A 22,481-nucleotide genomic window follows, 5' to 3' on the forward strand; every position below is an offset into this window, starting at 1 on the left:
CACGAGGTCAGGAGATCGAGACCACAGTGAAACCCCGTCTCTACTAAAAATACAAAAAATTAGCCGGGCGTGGTGGCGGGCGCCTGTAGTCCCAGCTACTCGGAGAGGCTGAGGCAGGAGAATGGCGTGAACCCGGGAGGCGGAGCTTGCAGTGAGCCGAGACTGCGCCACTGCACTCCAGCCTGGGCGACAGAGCGAGACTCTGTCTCAAAAAAAAAAAAGAAGGATGGCAGGCAGACGTCCAGGGGTGACACAAGAAGGATGGCAGGCAGACGTCCAGGGGTGACGAGCTGCTGTGACTGGAGAGAGGGCTCTATAGACCCCTTCAGCTGACTGATATTGGGATAAGTGCCTCATCCCGGTGAGCCTCTGCTTCCCCGTGGGTGAAATGAGGATTGCTGAGAAACAGGGTACAGAGAGGTAGGGATGAGATTTTTGTATCCAATTCCCCAGGGCAGAGCCTGGCTGGTAGAGTGCCCTATGGATGTTATACCCTCCCTGAGAGTAGGAGGAAGAGTCTGGGGACCAAGGCAGCTGTGAGCGCTGCCTCCTTGAGTGTCTTTATTTTTGTTTATTCATTTTTTTTAGTTGAGATGGAGTCTCACTCTGTCACCCAGGCTGGAGTGCAATGGCATGATTTTGGCTCACTATAACCTCTACCTCCTGGGTCCAAGCAATTCTCCTGCCTCAGCCTTCTGAGTACCTAGGACTACAAGTGCGCGCCACCATGTCCAGCTAATTTTTATATTTTTAGTAGAGATGGGGTTTCATCGTGTTGGCCAGGCTGGTCTCGAACTCCTGACCTCAAGTGATCTACCCATCTCAGCCTCCCAAAGTGCTGGGATTATAGGTGTGAGCCACCGCGCCCGGCCTTGAGTGTCTTTAAGACTAGAAAAGCCTGTGTCCCTCCCCTGCCTCCTTTTCCTCTCCTCTCCTAGTCCCCATCCTTTCTAGGCTGGCTGTGATGCCCATGGCCAGGATGGGCCAGAGACTGGGGCAGTAGGGACTGGACAGAGAAAGCAGTCCTGGCACCAGACAGGACTAGGCTCAAACCCTATTTCCATTATTTGATACGGGCAGCCTTGGTAAAGCAGTTCCCTTCGTGAGCCTCAGTTTCTTGATCTGTAAAGTGGGGAGAATAATATACTCTTTGTATGGCTAGGGTGGGGAAAGAGACAACAGATGTCAAAATATCAGGTATGTAAGCATACAGTAGGTGCTCAGCAAATGCTGGCCCCTTTTCCACTCCACAGTCTCCTGCCTGGTTCTTGGGATCCTCTGTATCCCAGACCTGATGCTGGGGGAGGATCTCCCTGGGAAGGGTGTCATGGGACAGGTCTCTACTCCTTGGGCTCTACTCCTGGGCTGACCACCCAGGGACTCTGACCAGCTACTCTGAGGCCAGGAACTGGCTGGGTCTGTGGCCTCAGGGAGGATCTGTCAGAGATAGTTCTTGTGCCCTAGAGTGAGTGCTTGCATCTATTGGCTCACATGTTCCTGCATGGGGAAAGCTGCAATTGTGTCATCTAAGAAGTAATATATCTGTAGTGCATAGTTTTAACAAGCCCTAGGAATAAAAATCACTTTATTAGCTGAGGAGCAGAGCTATTTATTATGCATAACTTGATTTTCTCATCAAGTGCTCCCATTTGCTATTACATATTCAAGTACGATTTATTTAGAAAATAATTGCACGCCTAGCAATTGAGGCTTTTTTTGATGTTGTGCTGGTGGAGTTAGAGGTGGAGGCCCTTCCTTCCAGAGGGGCTCGCTGTGTCCTCAGGAACTGGGAAGGGGCTCAGGGTGAGGCTGAAAGAGCCACCAGGCAGGGGCTGGGGGTCAAGTGCAGCTTTGGCTCTGCCCTGAGCAAGCTGAGTGGTCTCAAGCTGGTCACTCGACTTTTCTGGACCTCGCTGAAACTTGGACACTATTCTCTAAGGCCACATCCAGCTGCAGACGATGATGTATTCCGTTTCCCGGAGTTGGTTTCCTGCCCAGTGCTAAGCACACATTTTTGACGGAAGGGTCCTCATGAGCTCTAGATTCCTTGTGCACAATTCCGGCCATACAGACCCCAATCTGACTCTTTGGTCCTGAACTCGTTCTCTCTAGTTTGGTTGACCTGTAAGGGCCTCCTGACTGTGGGTTCCGGAGGTAGGCTGGGCTGCATGAGAATCGCCAGGGTCTGAAATAAGACTCTCCTTTTGCAAAGTTTTGCAAAGTGATGTGTGAGGCACAAAATTGGGAAGAGCACTGCCCTTTTTTTCTGCAGTGTTGAAAGGAAGTGTAGCATGCTGGCCGAGAGTGCAATGCCTGGGCTGGATCCCGGGCTTGTCACTTGACAGCTGTGTGACCATAGGCAAGTAGTTTCACATCTATGTGTTTTGGTTTCCCCACCTACCTATAGGGTTGTTCAGTTTTGAATGAGCTAATCCACACATACATTTAGAAAAGTGTCTCTCACATGTAAGAGCTCAAGAAATGTAAGTGCGTCTTGTAGGATGGCACATTTTCAAGGCTACCCAGCAAGTCAGAGTCAAGACTCCAACCCCATCTGCTGCATCCTCTGCCAGGGTTTTCCATTCTGGGAATGCTTTGGGGGCAGGGCATGTGGGGTCCATGAGAATCAAGCCCTAAGAATGACGAATGAGCCCTAAGTCAGCGAAAAGGACTGTGGCGGGCAGCCCAGGGTCAGGGCATGGTGTTGGGGAGGTTGTGTGATGGAAGAAGCATCCCATCATTTGGCTTTCTAACCACACCCCCCACGCACCTTTCCATCCTTTGCATGGATTATTACGGAGGGCCTGCTCTCTTCAAGCTGCTTGCACATACTGGCCACATGATTGCAAGCAGGATGGGTGTTACCAAGAGGGAACCTCTGGGGGATGTAAGGCGGACCTAACCTGGACTATGGGGAGGAGGTGTTAGGAAAGACTCCTAGGGAGGTGAATTTTAAACTAGATCTAAAGATGAATCTGGCCAGGCACAGTGGTCACAACTGTGATCCCAGCACTTTGGGAGGCCAAGGAGAGAGGATTGCCTGAGCCTGGAAGTTCAAGACTGGCCCGAGCAACATAGTAAGACCATGTCTGTATGAAAAATAAATAAGTTAGCTGGGCATGGTGGTGTGCACTGGTAGTCCCAGCTACTTGGAGGCTGAGGTGGAAGGATCACTTGAGCCCTGGAGGTCAAGGCTACAGTGAGCTATGATTACACCACTGCACTCCAGCCCAGGCAACAGAGCAAGGCCCAGGGCCATGGAGGAAAGGCCCTGGGAAAGTTCCTCACTCCAGTGTAGGGCGTCATTGTGTGGATTAAATGAGGAAATCCATTCCAATCCCTCATTAGGACGCCTGGCCCCACTGATGGGGCCTCAGTCTAGCTCCATTTCTGAGCCCTTCCACGTCAGGACATGATTTTGTTTCAGTGCAGAAAATGGGCTTGATGCTCAGAAATGTGGGAAACCTGCATTAAGAAGGAGGAGAGAGAGAGAGACGCTGTTGGAGAGAACTCATCTCGCTCAGGACAGCGAGAGAGACAGAGAGAGAGAGAGAGACACTGATGGAGAGAACTCATCTATCTCGCTCAGGAAACCGAGTCAGGGGCTAAAGACTCTTGGGCAGTGGCCTGGGAAGTGCTGGGGAAAAGCCGCTGTCTGCCCTCCTTCCATCCTTGGTGATTCCCGGTGCTTGGAGTCCAAGAGCATCTCCTCAGCCAGAAGATGACAGTACCTGGTCACCTGGTGTCTTGGCTTGTGACAAGTGTAGCCCCACGTTCTCTCTCTTCTGAGGGTAGGTTCACGGGAATGGGGTATAATTTCACTATAGGAAACAGAGGCCAGGCAGTAGCTTCACCCATGTGATTCTTCAGACTTGTGCTGGACGCAGAGGACACAGAGCAGATGTGTGCCTGACACGTCTACCTGGCAGATCGTCTGACACACACAGAAAAGACAACACGAATCGCTCACCGCTGCTGAGCACTCACCATGCGCCAGGCCCCATTCCACCGACTTTACGGCATGATCTCATTTCATCCTCACAACAGCCTGTGGGAGGTGACTGTCATTGGTCCACTGAACAGATTAGTAGAGTGAAGCAGAGCAAGTTAAGCACCTTGCCCAGGTAACAAGTGCAGGGGCCGTTAGACTGCAGCAAGTACTTGGGTAGGCTCAAAGAAAGAGCGACTGGGAAAAGCAGGGGACACGGAAGTAATCATATTCCTCCCCACAATTTTAGCTGCACTGACGCGTGAGGAAATGATCAAAATCCAAATCGAGGGGCATTCTGCAAAACATCTGTCCTGTAACCTTTAGAAACATCAGTGTCAGAAAGAAAAATGAGAGGTGGATAACATGTCTAGGTTAAAGGATGAGAGACCCAGCCACTAAAGGCAGTTCAGGATCCTGATTATGTCCTGAATCCAAAATGAAAAGGAAAACAATGCCCCGGCTCTCATGGACATTCTTGGGGCAGTAGAATGACTGTATTAGACAATGGGATGGTATTGATTCTCAATTCCTGAGCGTGATCATAGAAGGGAACATGCGTGTTCATCTTTTCCAAAGCTTTTGCACTTTTCAAACTAAAATGAGGAGACAGCGGGTGGGGAAATGGATTCTGACAGGGGTCCGGGGGTATCTGGGAAGACCCCTGCTGAGGGGATGAAGTTTGAATCAGGCCTTTGAATGAGCCTAGAAGCTGGACAAGCAAAGAGGGGAGGAAAGGCATTCTGGGCAGTCTTAGAGGTGCTGCGGGGTGGCAGGTGGCTGGGGAGCGTGGAGCAGCCTGGGTGGACGCAGGGCAGGGAGCCGCGAAGTGGATCTTGGGGATTGTGACTGGCAGGGTGGGCTGGGTAGAGACCAATACTTCTTCTCCTGCTGGCTCCAGGGAGGGCAGGGTTTATTCTGGACATCTGGGAAGACATGGCAGCATTTGGGGTGAGTGGAGGTGCCAGACCTTACAGAGCTGTAGTTGTGATCCTGAGAGGCTGTGTAGGGGCTATGGGTGGGAGCGGCCTGGTGTCGGGGCCCAGGAGGCTGCTGCAACAGCCTTGGGGAGAAGGGCCAAGGCCTCATATAGGGCAGAGGCAGTAGGATTAGAAAGCACAGGATGATGAGTGTTTAGGAGGCAAAATTCACAGGATTTGGCAACTGGTTAGTTGGGGGAGGTGCAGGGAGGAGTTCAGAGTGACTCAGAGCTTTCCACCCGGGGCGACCAACAACGTGGTCAGGCCAAGAACATGGCTAGGGCATGGGGGTGGGGGATTTGTGTGTGTTAAGGTGAAGTGGGGTTGGAGGAAGGTGGAATTTGAGGTGCCCATGGGACTCCCAGAAGCCAGCCTGCAGCCCCACTGGGGATCTGAGCCTTCCACACATAAATGATGCTGGACGCCCACCAGACCTCCCAGCCTAAGGATGACGGGGCAAGGGGCAGTGGATGGCCAGGAGGCTGAGCGAGTGCGACAGGAGTTGACCTCCCAGGTCTGCCCTAGGCCTGTGTGGTGATCCCCTTCCCTGGCTTGCAGACTCCGGCCCTCTCCCCACGTCATCCAGGGCTTTTTGGCCACAGGAAAGCTTGTGGGAGGCAGTGCTGAGGCAGTTTTGTAGGAGGAGCTCAGGAGCTGGGGACCCCGGGGTCTATCACCCCTTTTCATCACCACCCAACCCTCACTGCTGCTCTGCCCCCACGGGGCAGGGAGGAACCAACAAACAGACTTTCCCACCCCAGGGCCAAGGACTCTCGCCAAGGCTGTCCAAGCCAGATGTGCCACACCCCTCTGGCTGGGCGGCCTGGGCAGGAAAGCTGGGCTGCATGGGGGGAGGGAAGGGAGAGGAGGCCCCGAGGGCCACGAAAGCCCTCTGATGCTGGGTGGGCTGGTCGCAGGGTGGGGGCTAGAGCTCTGGGCTTGGAGGGAGGAGAAGAAGGACTTACAGACTGGAGCCCTTCCCCTTTTCTGGGCCCTGGCTCTTGAGAGAGGTGGGGGTTGAGGGGTGGGGGTGTGGAGAGACCAGGCAGCTCCCAGCTGTGGCTGTGTCTCCTTCTGCCCCTGAGTTTTCCCCAGGTAGGTTCCTTTGGAGCCAGCAAAGGAAGGGCCCGGGGTGTGCTCCGTGAGGCCGTCTGCCACTTATCAGGAAAAATGACGATCATTGTCATAACAAGCCACTACCCTTGAAAAGCACTTTGCACTTTTTGGGGCTTGTTTACATCCTCTGTCTGTACCTGCAGAACAACCCGGGGGGAGGGCTGGGTAGGTACCAGGCACTCCGCTTTTCTTCTTAGCCCATATTTTAGCATCTGATTGTTAAGCTTTTTTTTCGCACTGAGTCTCATTATGCTTTCTTGCAGTGCCTGCCCACTGGTTTTGGTTTTGCCTTCTGAACTTCAGATGATGTCTGGTGCCTACTTACAGTAACTCTTCCTTCATATATTTGAGGATAGGAGGCTGACCGACCCTAGACTTTCTCCTCCAGCATCCTGGGAACATCAAACCTATGGGATGGCTGTTTTAACAAGATCACCTCAGTGTCCCTGTTTTACAGTGGAACTAAGTGGATGCCAGCAGAGCCTGGGGGCCACTTGCCTGGAGGTGGCAGAGCTAGTCCCTCGCTCCCACCGGAGTTTCACAGCCTCCTTCTTGGAGGAGTGATGTCTCCTCATTCATTCCACTCTCTGAATCATCTGCAAGTCCCACCCCCATTACTTTCAGTCCCTTCATTCCAAAGGGACTGTTGTGTCATTTCCCCCTCTCTCTACACTCAGACTGTCTGGTCCAAACTCCTCATTTTCATTTGGGGACTGTGAGGCTCAGGAAAGATCACTGATATTTTCAATGCCACATAGCCTAGAAGGCAGGTCTCCAGACTCCTCCCCCAGTGCTCGCTCAGCCAAAGCCAGGACCCAGTAGGGCTGAGGGGCAGGAGTGTCCTAGGGCATTCCCTATGGCTGCTTAGAGAGGCCTGAGCAAGGGTAGAGATGGACCTGAAGCCCTGTCCCTGCCCTCCAGGCCCCAGGGGGGAAATATTTTGTAAAGTCAGATTTCTTGGGGCTGGGCTGGCAGGGCAGGCAAAACTGGGGCCCCTGGGAGAAGCTGGTCTGGAAGGCTGCACGTGCCACCCATGGGGTCACTGCACTGCCAGGGCTCTCTTCTGGGAGACTGTGCTGCCCCAACTGTGCTTTGGGAAGAAGGCCTATATCCCTAGGCTTCGGGAAAAGGGCTGGATATGGGGCATAGGGAGGGATGTTTGCCGGGTAAGTGGCAATGGGAAGCTTTGCCTGACTTTGTGGGGTGGGAGAGACAGGCTTGTGGGTTGCCAGAGTCGGACCAGGAGAGCTGGCTTTAAGGTTTCCTTTCTGCCTCCCCAGACAGCACTTAAACTGAACCCCAAGTCCCCTCTCTGCACCTCCCCCCACCCCAGGCCTGGACTGCTGCAGTTGACACTGACCAGGTCCCCCTCCCTGGAATGTTTGTGGCAGAAATCTAAGGGAAGTCCTCCAAGTCCAGGCCGGAGACAGAAACCAGGGGAGGTGAGACAGGTGAACAGAGGAGACTTACCTGCTCCTTCTTGTGGGATGGGGGTCAGAGAGTGAGGCCCAGAGCTGGGCAGTACCCTGCCACACGCTCACCCCGCCCCAGCCAAAGCTCCTAGAACCCAGCTCTCTGGAATATCAGAACCCAGGAGGTGGCTGGCTGGATCTACCCCGCAGAGGCCTCCCTGACCACCAGGGGGCACTGCTGGGCTCCAGCTCCCCACCCTCCGCAGTCCCCACTTCTAGCCTGGGCTTTTGTCTCTGCTCTCCCACCCCTGCCGCCTCTGTCTGCTTGTCTCTGAATTTCTAACCAACTTCAGAAAGGTTGAAAATACAGTGCAAAGAACATTTGTCCTCTCCAGAACTCTGAGAGTAAGTTGCTGACATGATGCCCCACCACCGTTAAATACTTTCCTGATTTTTCGACAAGGACTCTCTTACCTGACCAGCCCCGCTATCAAAATCAGGAAACTGACATGGATACCTTACTACCACTCAGTCTAGACCCAGGGAAGTCCCGCCAGTGGTCCCAGTGATGTCCTTGTGGGCATCAACAGAACCTGGTTCAGAAGCCGCCGTTACTTTTGGTTGCCAAGTCTTTTTGCTGCCTTCAGTCTGGAAAGCTCCACAGCCTTTCCTTGATTTTCGTGACCTTGTCACTTCGGAGATTCCAAGACGTTTAATGTGTAGGTTGTCCCTTAGTTTGGGTTGGCCTGATGTTTCCTCATGATTAGGTTCAGGTTGAGGCTTTCTGGCAGGGATACCACAGAAGCAGCATCTGTTCTCAGTGCGCCCCTGCTCCCAGCTTGGCTTCATCATCCCATTACCATTGCAGTAATGTTAACTTTGATCACTTGATTAAAGTGGAGGAAGCCAGGATAAGTTACTTTCTTCCTCTTTGTAATTTCTAAGTATGATGTGGGGAGGTGCTTGGAGATGATGTAAATATCTTGCGCCTTATCAAACTTTGTTTATTCAGTTACAGTCATGAGTCACTTAACAATGGGGATACATTCTGAGAAATGTGTTCTTGGGGGATTTTGTCACTGTGCAAGCACCATAGAGAGTGCTTATATATACCCAGACGGTACAGCCTACTGCACACCTATGCTACTGTATGGTATAGCCTGTAGCTCCTGGGCTAAAATCCTGCACAGCATGTCACTGTACTGAACGCTGTAGGCTGGGAACTGTAACACATGGTAAGTATTTGTATATCTAAACATATCTAAATGTAGAAAAGGGACATTAAAAATACAGTATCATAAGTTTATGGGACCACTGTCGTTATGTGGCGATGACTGCATTTCTGATTGTCAGCAAAGACGCATTTAAGCCATTCCTATCGTCACGTATTTTGATGCTCTGATCTTCCTAGATTTGGCCTTTGGGAGCTCCTATGTCCTTCTGTCTCTCTCGCATCCTCTGACCCCCTTGTTAGTTTCTGCGTGTCTCTGTCTCATCTCTCTCATTCTCTCTGTCTGCCTTTATCTTGATCTTTCTTTCTTCTCTCATCTCTCTCATTCTCTCTGTCTGCCTTTATCTTGGTCTTTCTTTCTTCTCTGTCTGTCCTGTCTGCTTCTCTCTCTCTGTCCTGTCCGCTTCCTGCACCCCTCTCTCTTCCCTGTCCTTTTCTCTTTCCCTCTGCCCCCCCCTCTCTCTATGCCTTTGCCTCTTTGCCTCTTTGGCTTTCTGCCTCTGACTCGGTCTCATTTTGTCTGTTTTTCTCTCTGTGTTTCTATGGCTTAGTCTCTGTCACTCAGGACTCACCTCTGCAGTGTCTTCAGAGAGGAGTCCTAGACACACTGGCTTGTGTGTGGGATACCATCACTCTCCCTCCTCTGGACTCACAGTCCTCCTCTCCAGCCTCTATTTCAGACCCAGAGGGCTCTGGAGCAGGTGCAAGGAGGGGAACAGGAATGAGTGGACTTTTCTCCCACCTGCTCTGCACACTGCAGGGCTGGGATCGTGTCTCTGTGTGTGTGCCCACATGTGTGGAGGGGTGTCAGAGAGGTCTGTGCGTGGGAGAGGGGAGAGAGGGAGCTGCTGGTGTCTGTGTCTTGCCCCCTCCTGCTACAACTGGGAAGGGAATCAGGTTAGACCCCAGGGTGAGTGCCTGGGGCAGGGGATGCTTTCCGTGGGGAGTCCTCTGAATAGCCTCCCCCCCACCCCGCCGCAGTGGGGCCCGCAAGGTGGGCAGTGACTGTGCAGGGCTTTGCATCTTAGAGTGTGTTCCCATATGTGATTTCAAAGGACGGACTGTCAGAGCTCCAGGGGTGTGGTGCCATCCAGAGAGAGAAACTGAGGCCTGTGGTAGTGGTGGAGTGGTGACTGACCCAGGGCTTTATGGTAAGTCAGGCTCAGAGGAATGCTTGGGCCACCAGCCTGCCTCTCATGCATGAGGTGGTGTTGTTTAAAAAAGGATAGTCACATCTCTGTGTTGTCATAATGCAAATAATTGAAAATAAAAATAAAGATGGAAGAAGGCTTCCGGGCTGGGGCAGGGGATGCTGGAGAGGGTGGAGTGGGGAGAGAATGAGGGGAAATGGCACTGTGGGGCCATGGGTTAGAGAAGCAAAGGCCCATCAGCAGTAGAGTGGACAAATAAACCTGCTGCATCTACACGATGGGACGGCGCACGGCAGGGACAAAGGAGGAGCTGCGCTGGATGCAGCCACCCAAAGGGACCTCAGATTCATGGTGTGTGAAGGAAGCCAAACGCAAGACTATGCACTGGATAATTCCATCTTGAGGAAGTTTAAAAATCTGGCACCATGACTCTTTGGTGATGGAAGCCACAATAGTATTAACCTTGGGGTGAGGGGACACTGACTGGGAGGAGCCATCAGGGAGTCTTTGGGGGATGTGGCTCTGTGGGGTGTATGTGTGGAACGTACCGAGCGATACATTTAAAATGAGTGCAGTCTGCTGTGTGTGAGCCATGCCTTCATAATAAATGAACAAAAGCCAAGGTAGGAAGCCATGCGGGGGCTGCAGGTCCCTGGAGCTGGACTCTCCAGCTGCTGTCTGGACTCAGGCCACGGGCCCAACCTGAGTCTGGGATGAACATCCTGTCACCCCACACCTTTCTCTGTCCCTGGGCCCTCCTCCCTCCTCTGGACCCTGAGGGGCTCTTGTCATCCTTTTCCCTGTCCCTGCCTACCTCTCCCCCAGGCTCCTCTACTCCTTCCCCAGGACCCCAGCCTTCTACCCAGGCTGACTCTGCCTCTCCTCCCACAGCCAGAGGATCTGGAGGCCCCCAAGACACACCACTTCAAGGTGAAGACCTTCAAGAAGGTGAAGCCCTGTGGGATCTGCCGCCAGGTCATCACCCAGGAAGGCTGGACCTGCAAAGGTGAGCAGCTGTCTGGGCTGTGGGGGATGGGAGCACCCATCAGGGGAATGAAATGGCCGGGCCTGGGCCAGGCTGGGACTCTGCCGTGCACACATCCTTGGAGTCCCAGCCTGACGCCTTGTTCTCATCTGGTGGAGGATGCTGAGCTCACTGGATGACAAGCATGTGGGTGGGTGTGGTGGGCATGCAGGTGGAGGGTAGCATGGAAATGGCATGCAGCTTGTATGAGGATGAATGGCATGAAGAAGGTATATGGGTGTCATGTGGGTGTCATGAAGAAGGTATACGAGTGGCATGTGAATGGCATGTGGAAGATGCATGATTAGTATGTGGTGGCACGTGGAGGTTGTGTTGAGGGTGTGTGGATGGCTTGTGGCTGGTGTGTGGATGATGCGTGTTGAGGGTGTGTGGCTTGTGTGTGGCTGGCATGTGGATGGCGTGTGGATGATATGTTTGGAGGGTGTGTGGCTGGTGTGTGGTGGCATGTGGAGGCTGTGGTCAGGGTGTGTGGCTGGTGTGTGGCCTGTGTGTGGATAGTGTGTGGATGATGTGTGTTGAGGGTATGTGGCTGGTGTGTGGTGGCATGTGGAGGTTGTGGTCAGGGTGTGTGGCTGGTGTGTGGATGGTATGTGGATAATGCATGCTGAGGGTGTGTGGATGGTGTGTGGATGGCGTGTGGATGATGTGTGCTGAGGGTGTGTGGCTGGTGTGAGGATGATGCGTGCTGAGAGTGTGTGGTTGGTGTGTGGATAGCATGTGGTCTGTATGTAGAAGCTGTGTGGAGGGTTGGTGGCAGGTGCATTGAGGTCACATGGCTGACGTGTTTTGAGGCATGTGGATGGGATGTGGTTGGTGTGTGGTAGTCGTGTGGGTGGCATGTGCTTGGCACTGGGAGTTCTGCAAAGAAAGGACTCCCCAGCCCTCTCCTGTGGCAGCTCAAAGGCGACTTTAAGAGGCCCTGGGTCAGACTCAGAGGAGGATCTGTTGTCTGCCAGGCTTTTCAATCACTATTTTCATGAGCTCCTGGAATGGCCTGGGGCTTGGCTATCATTATTGCCTGAAAAGTTGGTGTCTTGTCCCAGATCACACAGTGAAATCAGCAGGAGCTCCCTGCACTCAGTATCAGTGGCTGACACCTTCACTCACCCCATTGCCCCATCTGATGCTTCCGTCTCCTTCACCCCCACGTCCCACCAATTGCAGGGCCTCCCAAGGACAGCTGGAGTCCCCAAGCTTCTTGCCATCATCCCCTCCCAATTCCACTGTCATCATTTCTCATGTGACGCACCCTCCACACCAGCTTCCAGTGGGACTTAAAAACATAAACCCAATTATGTCAGCTCCTGGCTTAAAGCCTTTGGGGGTCCCTCACAATCCCCAAGACAGAGCACAGACCTCTTTCCCCGGCTGCCAGGCCTGGTGGGCTCAGCCTTTGCCCAGCTCTCTGCCGCATGTTCCTCTGCTCCTGACTCCATGTTCAAACCACTGGCGCCTCACATGACTCCTCACTATGTTGGGCATGTCAAATATGCCAAGCAGGCCATGCCCTTTTTGCCTGGAGCCTTTGCTCATGAGGCTTTCTCTCCTGGCCTCTCTCTCTCGCCCCTCCCTCCATGTCAAAGTCCCAGCAGGCTGGGAGGCTGGGCCTCAGAGCCCACTGAACAGTTTCTAAAGCACTTACTGCATACCAAGCACTCAAAGGCATGACCTCATCTGATGTTCACACCTCCCAAAAGGTGCTGCTGTCATCCCCGTTTTACAGAGGAGGAAACTGAGGCTGAGAGTGGTCAGGTCGCTTGCCAAGGCACCCAGGAGTGGGGCCCGAGTGGGGATTTCAGGACGTGGGCTCTCAGGGGGAGGGAAAGTGGCTAACCAGGACTTTTGCAATACCAAAATCAGCCACGTGGTGTCACCCTCCTCCCAAGAGGTCTGGCTGGGACTTGCTGGCAGTTCAGGGTCTGAGCCAGGGGACAAGTCACAGAAGAATTGCTAGAGGTGAAGTTTTGCATTTTGTTTGCATAACAGCCCCACACCCTGCCCTTCGAGGATGCATAATTAGCCCCTGGCCCTTCCCCAGGGTTCCTTCCTTCCCTAGTGTCTTCCTGTCACCCCAGGGACTCCCAATATGGTGATACGAGGCAGCCTGAGGGTGGGGGCAGAAGGAAGTCCTGCCAACATTCACTGTGTGACCTTGAGCATGTCTCTGGCTGCAGTCTCGGGTGGCCCTCACATTCCATGGCTCTAGGTTCCTCAGCTGACCTGGCCTGAGGGCTTGGGTTGAGGAGAGGATTTGACCCCATGTGAACAGAAGGCTCCCAGGGTGAGCAAGACATGGCCCTGGTTTCCCCTAGATCTCAGCCTGGCTCTGCTGGTGTGAACCAGAGGGGAGGGTGGGTGGACAGACTGGTTTGGCAGCTCTGGCTGGGCTCTGGAGGGTGGGGAGTTTGGTGGGAAGAAAGCCAGGGCTACACCGTAGCAGGACCAGCAGGTGTCAGGACTGGGCCATGGAAGGTGTAGGGGCCAGGCCTGGATAGGGAGAAGGGAGGAAGGCTCCTGACTCTATAGGTCATGTGTGCAGCCTCAGCAAAGGGACTGGGATCTCCAGGCCTGGGAGGAGGCTGGGGCTACTGGGTTCACTGGTGGGAGATGCAGGAGTGAAGCCACTGTCTGTGTTTTGGAGTCAGGAGCTCATAATGGCACGAGGTTGATAGGTCCCCTCATCCATCCACTTACCCACCCACCCAGAGCCACCCGATGTGGTTGTATGGGTTTTTCCCTGGCTAAGGGGGCATGTGTGGACCAAACTCTAGCTCATGTCTGTTCACTGAGCCTGACTCAATGGGTTTGCTCTGCTCTCAGCCTTCAAGTCCTGGCTACAACATGGCAACTCTCTTGATGAGTGGCTCTGGGTGATAGGTGGGGTGGGGCGCATGGAATGTCAAGGCCCTGGATTCCCAGTCTCCATAGGACTTGCAACATTGAAGAAACTTCTGCTGGAGGCAGGGAGCAGTGAGGAAGCTCTTTTAGATCTGGAGACACTGGGGCGTTTGGCGTATCTCCCCCTGGTTGCCTGGACCTATAGCTTGGGCTGCTCTTCCGTTTCCCTCCCTCTTGCATTTCCCATTTGATGTAATATGGCCGAAAGAGGTGGGAAAGAGAGGAAAGGAACCTGGGGTCTGCTCCTGGTTCTGGAAGACTCAAAGATGAATAAGGCAGATAAGAAACTAAGAGGGTGGACATGCAGGCGTCATAGATGTACAGGCAAAGGGGTTCCGCCGGACCTGTGAACTCTTGTGAACTCCTGCATATGAACCCTGTCCTGGGTCTCTGGGGGGCTGCTGTGAGGAGCACTGAGGTTTTGTGTGCCTGTAAGATGGGTCCTTGTGCTAGGGATGAAGGCTCCGTGTGAAAGATGCAGAGACAGACGAGACAATGGCAGGAGAACAGGCGCAGGGGTGTTCTTAGTGGCCCGGGCTCTATTTCTGGCCCTGCTTCTCACAGCCTCCGTGATCTTGGATAAATCAATTAATAGCTCAGGCCTCAGTTTTCTCATCTATGGTTAAGGGGGCTGGACCAAGAATACTTGCTGAGGCCCTGACAGTGGGGAGGGCCTGGAAAACTTCCTGGTTGGAGTCTGCAGAGGTAGGATAGCTTCCCCCACGCAGGCTGCTGCTCACTTCCTCCGCGCTCCATGCAGCCATCTGGCAATCATGAACTGTGCTGTCCTCTGGGTCAGATGCTGTGCCGGGTCCCTGTGCTGAGAGCCAGCCCCTTATCTGGGAAGACAGACACAGTCAGACAATCATGGAGCATGGTGCCAAAGCTGACACAGGCGCGTGTGTGTGTGTGTGTGTGCGTGCGTGCGTGTGTGTGTGTGTGTGTGTGTGTGGAAGGCCGTCTCTGACTCAGTAGAGATGTTCTTGTCAGGCTTCAGCAGGGAAGGCACTTGCAGGTTGGGTCTTGAGGGATGTGTAGGAGTTCCTCAGTCCAAATAGTTGGCTTCCCACGGGTCCATAGGGAAGTGCTCTATGGGAGTCCATGTGCACTGGGGGCCCCAGATGGAGGCTGTGTGGGTTCAGAGCTTTGCTCAAGGGCTCTACCTCTGAAACCCACAGGAAGAGGCCGAAACCCACAGGAAGAGAACAGGATGGCAGCTCAGCAGCCCGAGGGCTGCCATCAGGGCCTGATCTGGGGCCCAGACTTGGATAGCTTCCCTTCTCAATGCCTCCAGTGAGCCTGGAACGGGGGACAGTCACCTGCAGTTTCCTTAGGGCAGGATGCACCTGGAAAGACGATCCGTCCTTTAACGGGACAAGCCTATGCAGAAGCCGGCACCCATTGGATTTGGGGAAACCTTGTTTCTAGGACCTCTTTCCCCCTGTTACTTCACTGGGGAACCCAGCTTCTGCCCTATGTCTGAGGGCCTCCTTGGAGCCACCAGAGGTAGCCTGGTAGGGTGGGAAGACCCTGGGTTTCTAGCCCTAGCTTGCTATTAATACAACCTGGTTGTGTGACCCCAGGTGAGATGCTTAACCTCTCTGGGTCTGGCTTTCCCTTTTCTCTAAATGAGGAGGTGGGACTAGATTAGAGGCTCGAAACTGTGTTCTGAAGGAGCTGTAAGGTTTTTGGAGGAGCTTTAGGAGCCAAAGAGGGTAAGAAAGAGATGAATCCAAGGGAGTCTCAAGGGGTCAGCGCTCTGGGAGCCCTGCCCACCTCAGTCAGAGGAGCTCTGGTTTTAGGAGTTCGATCCATCAGGAAGCGGGATCCTGTGGTGATCCCGCCCTTGACTTAGATGTCCTGATTCAAATCCCCACTCTGACCCTTACTAGTGAGAACATGGGCTGATTGCTTACCCCTCTAAGCCTCAGTTTCCTTAACTTTAAAATGGGACAAAAGCCAGGCACAGTGGCTCACGCCTGTAATCCCAGCACTTTGGGAGGCTGAGGCGGGAGGATCATCTGAGGTTGGGAATTCGAGACCAGCCTGACCAACATGGAGAAACCCCATCTCTACTAAAAAAAAATACCAAATTAGCCGGGCATGGTGGTGCGTGCCTGTAATCCCAGCTACTTGGGAGGCTGAGGCAGGAGAATTATTTGAACCTGGGAGGCGGAGGTTGTGGTGAGCTGAGATTGCGCCATTGCACTCCAGCCTGGGCAACAAGAGTGAAACTCCATCTCAAAAAAAAAAAAAAAAAAAGATGGGACAAACAGCAGTACCTCTCTCATCAGGTTACTGCGAGATTAAATGAGATTATATATATATATGCTGGGCTCCAAACAGAGCCTGATATATAGCAAGCATTCAGTGAATCTTAACCAGCGTCATTGTGATTCCACATAGGAGCCCATCTGCTTAAGGAATTTGGCTGTAAAAATAAAAGTTTGAACACTACTGGATGGGATGGTCTAGAACAGGGGGTCTAATCTTTTGGCTTCCCTGTGGCACCTTGGGAAAAGAAGAATTGTCTTGGGTCACACATAAAGTACACTAACATTAACCATAGCTGATGAGCTACCAAAAAAAAAAAAATCACAAAAAAAATCTCGTAATGGGGCCAGGTGTGGTGGCTCACTCCTGTAATCCCAGCAGTTTGGGAGGCCGAGGTGGGTGGATCATGAGGCCAGGAGTTTGAGACCAGCCTTGCCAACATGGTGAAACACCTTCTCTACTTAGAGATACAAAAAACTTAGCCGGGTATGGTGGCGAGCACCTGTAATTCCAGCTACTAGGGAGGCTGAGGCAGAAGAATTGCTTGAACCTGGGAGGTGGAGGTTGCAGTGAGCCGAGATCATGCCAATGCACTCCAGCCTGGGTGACAGAGCAAGACTCTGTCTTGGGGAAAAAAAAAAAAAAAGAAAAACAGAGGCCGAGGTGGGAGGACCACTTGAGCCCAGGAGTTCGATACCAGCCTGGGCAACATAGCAGGACCCCATCTTTACACAAAATAAAAAAATAAAATAGCTGGGTGTGGTGGTGCACACCTGTTGTCCCAGCTACTCCAGAGGCTGAGCTGGGAGGATCACTTGAGCCTGGGGAGGTCGAGACTGCAGTGAGCTATGAACACACGACTGCACTCCAGCTTGGGTGATAGATTGAGACCCTGTTTCAGAAAGAAAGACTAAAAAGAAGACAGAAAGAGTTGGGTGCATATAAGAAACCATCTTATATGCCCCCCCGCCTTGCAAAAAAAAATCTCATAATATTTTAAGACATTTACGAATTTGTGTTGGGCCACATTCAAAGCCATCCTGAGCCACATGTGGCCTGCAGGCTGCGGGTTGGACAAGCTTGATCTGGAAGGTTTCTTCCTGTTCTTACTTCAGAGCCACACCATGTCCCCTGACCATCCCCTGAGACATCTTGTATCAGTCAAAATTCTCTGCAGAAACAGAACCAACAGGATGTGTGTAGAAAAAAAGAGATTTATTTAAGGAATTGTCTCACGTGATTGTGGAGCTGTGGCAGGTTCAAAATCTGCAGGGTAGGTTGGCAGGCGGGGTACCCCTGCCTGTTGTAGCTTGAGTCCAGAGCCATGTGCTGGCAGAATTCCTTCTTGCTTGGGGAGGTCGGTCTTCTTTATTAAGGCCTTCAACTGATTGGATGAGGCTCACCCAAATTATGGAGGGTCATGTGCTTTATTCAAAGTCTACTGATTTAAATATGAATCTCCTCTAAAAAATAAAACCAACCAACTTTCTCAGAAACATCCAGAATAATGTTTCACCGAATATCTAGGTACCGTGGCCTAGACAAGTTGACTCATTAAATTAACCACTGCATACCTCCAGCCCAGGCCCTGGAGATGAACCGGCAGGGCAGGTTGAGTGGCCGATGAGCCGGCAGGTGGCCAGGCCTGTGCCTCTGTGCCGGCCAGGGAAGGAGCTGAAGCTGGACTGGGCATGCGAGTGGTTATCGCCGGAGTCAGGTGCACACTGAGGCTATGTGCTCATTTTCCGACCCAAGTCCAGGAGGAAAAGGCCATTTAGATCCCAACAATGTTGGCTTCCTGTGTTCCCGAGAGGCAGGAAGCAACCCCAGGACAGAGTACCGGCAGCCCAGCTGGGGCGGGAGCTGGGGCCAAGGGCTGGGGGTGCAGTTCTTCACCCTAGCAGAGTAATCTAAGGGTCCCTTCCCACTAAGGGGCTCTCTGCTCCCTCTCAGGCCACCACTGGGCCCTGCTGTGCAGGGGCAGTGCTGACATCGTGGGCAGAGATGGGGCTCCTAGGGCTCCATGGAGCTCTGGTCGGATAGGGTCACTGGCTCAGGAGGGTGCATGGGTGGGTCTGTAATTTCGGGGCCTTCTGTAGGAGCTGGGAGGCCATGATCTGCTCAGGTGGGGCCCATCCTGACATGTGTATCTGGGGGAGGACTCAGGAGAGGAGAAGGCTGGGGTTTTCCTGCTCTTGTTTCTCCCAGTATGTCCCCATCCTTCTGATGAGAAATGGTACCTGTGGAGTGAGCATCCTTGTCACTCACAGACTGGTCCCTGTCACTCACAGACTGGCTGTCTCCCAAGCAGTGTCTGATGTTCCCAGGGTTGGAACCTGGGTTTTTCCCCTTTCTCAGTTGAAGGGAGGAGGGGGTGGGTGGCAATGGTGGTGGGGGTGTCTTAGTCGGGCTGTTACAGAATACCTTAGCCTCTTAAGAGTTACTTTCTGGGACACAATGACTAATTACTTGGTAGGGTAAGGGAAGTGAGGAAGGAGTTAAAGCGAGAGTTTGCGGGCACCAAGGGGCAAGGTAGGACCCAGGAGATGGCCTCTGGTCTTGGTTCCCACCATCTGCTACCTTTGGATTTTGCATTCTGATGGGTCTTGTGTTCTGATATCAGTGATCTAGTATCTGCATAAAAAATTACCCGTAAACTTAGTGGTTTAAAATAAATACAGGCTGGGTACCATGGTTCACTCCAGTAATCCTAGCAGTTTTGGAAGCCCAGGCAGGAGGATTGCTTGAGCTCAGGAGTTCGAGACCAGCCTGGGCAAATGGCAAAACCCCCTCTTTACAAAAAATGCAAGAATTAGCAGGGCATGGTGGCACATGCCTGTAGTCCCAGCTGCTTGGGAGGCTGAAGTGGGAGGATGGAGAGTGCAGCGAACTGAGATTGTGCCACTGCACTCCAGCCTGGGTGACAGAGCAGAGCAAGACCATGTCTAAAAAAAAAAAAAAGAAAAGAAAAAAAATCAAAATTATTATTCCACATGGTTTCCATGGCTCAGGAATTCATGAGTGATTTGGCTGGGTGGTTCTGGCTCAGAGTGTCTTACAAAGGTGCAGTCAAGATGTCACTGGGGCCGTATTCATCTGAAGGCCTGACCGGGACTGGAAGATCCAGTTCCCACATGGCTCACTTAATGCTGTCAAGCTGGGGCTGGCTATTGGCAGGAGGCCTCAGCCCCTCACCACATGGCCCTCTCCATAGGGCTGCTTGAGTGTTCTCACGATATGGTCACTGGTTTCCCCCAGAGCAAGTGATCCAAGATACCAAGGCTGAAGTCAAAGTGTCTTTTATGGTTTAGCCTCAGAAATCACACACTGTCATTTCTACAATATCTGATTGATTACATAAATCAGCCCTATTTACTGTGGGAGGGGACTCCAGAAGGGCATGATGAGTAGCAGAGGCAAGAAATATTGGCAGCTACCTGCGAGGCTGGTTGCCACAGTTTCCCTTTCTGTAACACATCTGAATATTTCTGAAAGTGAGAGGCCAGCAGATTGGCAGGCCCAAACTTGAGATTACAGCAAGATGGATGCAAGTTAGAGAGGAGGACATACTGCCCCTTGGGAGGAGATGTGAGACAGGTGGATAGGCATGCAAAGAGGGCTTCCCTGGAGGAAACTCAGCAAGCGGGCCTCCTTGGGGTTGGAGGCAGATGCTTCTGCAGGTGTCAATATCCATTCATGGGGGCTTGGCCAAGCCTGTCCTGCTTGGCATCTGCCACTTGCTTTCAGTTTGCTAAGCTTTTGTCTTCTGGGCTGGGAGCTGGGGTGGGGGTGGTCTTCCCTCGTTCCCCTCTGTAGAGCTGCCAAGGACAAGCTTTCTGCATTCCAGTGTACAGGAAGCACTCAGCATAGTGTATTGCAATTACCTGATGATTTCTCCATTTGCCCCCCGACTTGAGGGCATTTGCTGAGTGTGTGCCCACTGTGTGACAGGAAGGGCTGAACTGTACAGTCAGGCAGGCCATGCGCTGCCAAGGGTGCCTACCCGAGAGAGCACAGGAGTCAGCCCACCCTTTGCTTACCAAGCCATGCATTTTGGCACAGGGCTCATCTGCCTAGAGAAAGGGCACCTTCTCACCATTTCCACAAAGACACTGTGCATGAGCCCAGCTGTGTGTCCCCAGGGCTGGTCTGCCCAGGGGATGGGCCTCCTTCTAGTTTGCACAAAGATGCTGTATGGTCTCATGGGCCTGAAGCAAACACTGTCCGAGCTGCTGGGGCTACAGTGCGAAGGAGACAGGCATGCTCCCTGCCCTCCGAGTGTAGTGTGGGGAGATAGATTAGAGAGAAGTTACCCAGGGCAACTTCAGAAAATAACCAGGAAATAACTGGGGTGCTGAAAAAGAATAATTGGAAAGCTACTCTAATTTGAGTGGTCAGGGGAGGCCTCTTTGAGGAGATGACTTTGGGTGGATTCCCAAAGGATAAGAGGGATTTGGTCCAGGGAATGATGGGGTGCTGGGGTGAGGGGGAGTGTTCCAGGCAGCTGACACAGCAAGTGCCAAGGCCCTGAGGCACTCTGGGAACTGTCAGAGCGTGGAGCATGCTGGAGGGAGGTGGAGTCCCGGCCCCCATTGTGTCCCTCATGTCTAGACTGGGGTGGATGCTTAGAGATGCCTTTTTGGTTGAACATGAGATGTTGAGGTGGCGGTCTACAGCTCAGGAACGATCTGAGAGTGGGGGGGACATGACTAAATGGGGGTGCGTGTAAACCACAGGGGAGATCTTCAGACAGGTCCAACTCAGCAAACGTTTATTAAGCCTCTCCTGTGTACCAGGCTCCTTGCTCTCTCTCTCTCTCTCTCTCACACAGTGTGTGTGTATGTGTGTGTGTGTGTAGGAGAGAGAGGCAGGTCCCCCTGGAAGGAGCACACACTGTTGGACCCACAAAGGGGAAGTTTCCTCTATTTGAATGGGTTGGGGCAGGGGATGCTGGTGTCCATGAGGGAACACCTTTGCGAAGTGAGGGAGTTGCTACCCGGGCTGGTGGTGGTGCTGAGGGAGAGGGAGAAGCAGAAAGGCCAGAGGGATGGGTAACGCTTGTGTGGCTGAGGGGGGGTATGTCCTGCTGTGGCCAGGGTGGGGATATCCCTGAGCTAGGCTGGGTGGCTGGTGGGGTCAGGAAAACCTTGCTCAGCAGCAGTGAGTCACAGGCCTGGGCTGGGCCAGGACTAGGTTCTGAGAGAAGAAGATCCCATGTTAGGGCCAGTGGCCACGGTCGGTCCCTTTCCAGGCACCAGCCAGTGTGCCTCCCAGCTTCTCCCCCTTCCCCACGCCCAGCCCCTTCTGCCTCAGACAAATCAGAAGAAGCCTTAGTGTGGGGAACCCCGGAGCCTCTCTGGGCTGCTCCGGGCATTCATCTGTGCCTCAACCTCTCTTTCTGAGCTCTGCTGAGAATCAGGTTGGTTCAAAGCTGGAAGGGGGTGGGGTGCAATAGATCCAGGAGAAGGAGGTGGATGGCTGTGGTCCTGGGCTGTGGCTGTTGAGGATTTGGAGTCAGGGTACTCACCCATCTCCCCCTCCCCAGTTCTCTAACCAGAGTTCCTAACCCCCCAGCCTTAGCAGGTCCTGGGCAGCCAACAAGAGCCAAAGCAGTGCAAAACCCAGCTCAGGAGACCCCTCACCCACCCATGAGATCTGCAGGGAGGTCACCAAATCCCTTGGTGGAGTCCCAGAGCCCTGGGGGGTGGGGCGGCAGGGCTGGGGACATTCCAGGCTTTGGGAACCTTATAGGAAATTTGATTCCAGCTTCTGGTAATGGGAGGAAGAGCAAGTCCTGTGTGTGTGTGTGTGTGTGTGTGTGTGTGTGTGTGTGTGTGTCTGTGTGTTTCAAGTCATGGACATGAAGTTTATGTGAGCATCTGTTCATGTGTCTGTGTCCACAAGTCTGTGTCAGGCTGCAACTGAGGGTGTCCCACAAAATTGTGTGTGTTGGTGCCCTGAGTCAGGGGTCTTCTTGGATGAATCTGTGTGTGTGAGGCTGTGTGTGTGTGCGTGGATGGCTGTGTGGATGGATGGGAGTGGTTCGGGGTGAGTGTGTGTGTGGGTGTAATGTGTATATGCGTGGGCCCTCTCCTGGACTCTGAATTGGGTCTGTGTGCCTGTCTCTGGGGCAGAGTAAGTGTGATTGTGGTTTGTGATGTCGTCTGCCTGCCTGGTGTGTGTGTAAGGGGAGAAGGCCCCCCTTATTCCTTGGTGGGGCTGGCGTGGGGCCCGGGTCCGGGCTACCTCTGCCCCTGGCAGGGGTCCAGTGGGGGACGACCCCCTTGCTCCTCCCACCTTCCCGCACCCGGAGGGGCTCTGGCGCCGGGATCCCCCTGCCTCCTCGGCCGCGGGTCTGCAGTCCCGGGCGCTCCCGCCCGGCAGGC

At 53.2% G+C, this 22,481-nt stretch overlaps 1 protein-coding gene across 2 annotated transcripts in view; it reads left to right on the forward strand.

Moving 5' to 3' along the window:
• Positions 1 to 22,481, forward strand: part of TNS1 (tensin 1) — a 214,892-nt gene that overhangs the window by 8,944 nt on the left and 183,467 nt on the right. For both annotated transcript variants that reach the window (XM_058438388.1, XM_032754548.2), the window contains one exon: positions 10,770 to 10,884. The gene's annotated coding sequence lies outside the window, so the exon portion shown is untranslated. Of the gene's footprint in view, positions 1 to 10,769; positions 10,885 to 22,481 lie in introns of those variants that run through there.

Source organism: Hylobates moloch, unplaced genomic scaffold (genome assembly GCF_009828535.3).
Source record: "Hylobates moloch isolate HMO894 unplaced genomic scaffold, HMol_V3 SCAFFOLD_1, whole genome shotgun sequence".
NCBI classification, from domain to species: domain Eukaryota; kingdom Metazoa; phylum Chordata; class Mammalia; order Primates; family Hylobatidae; genus Hylobates; species Hylobates moloch.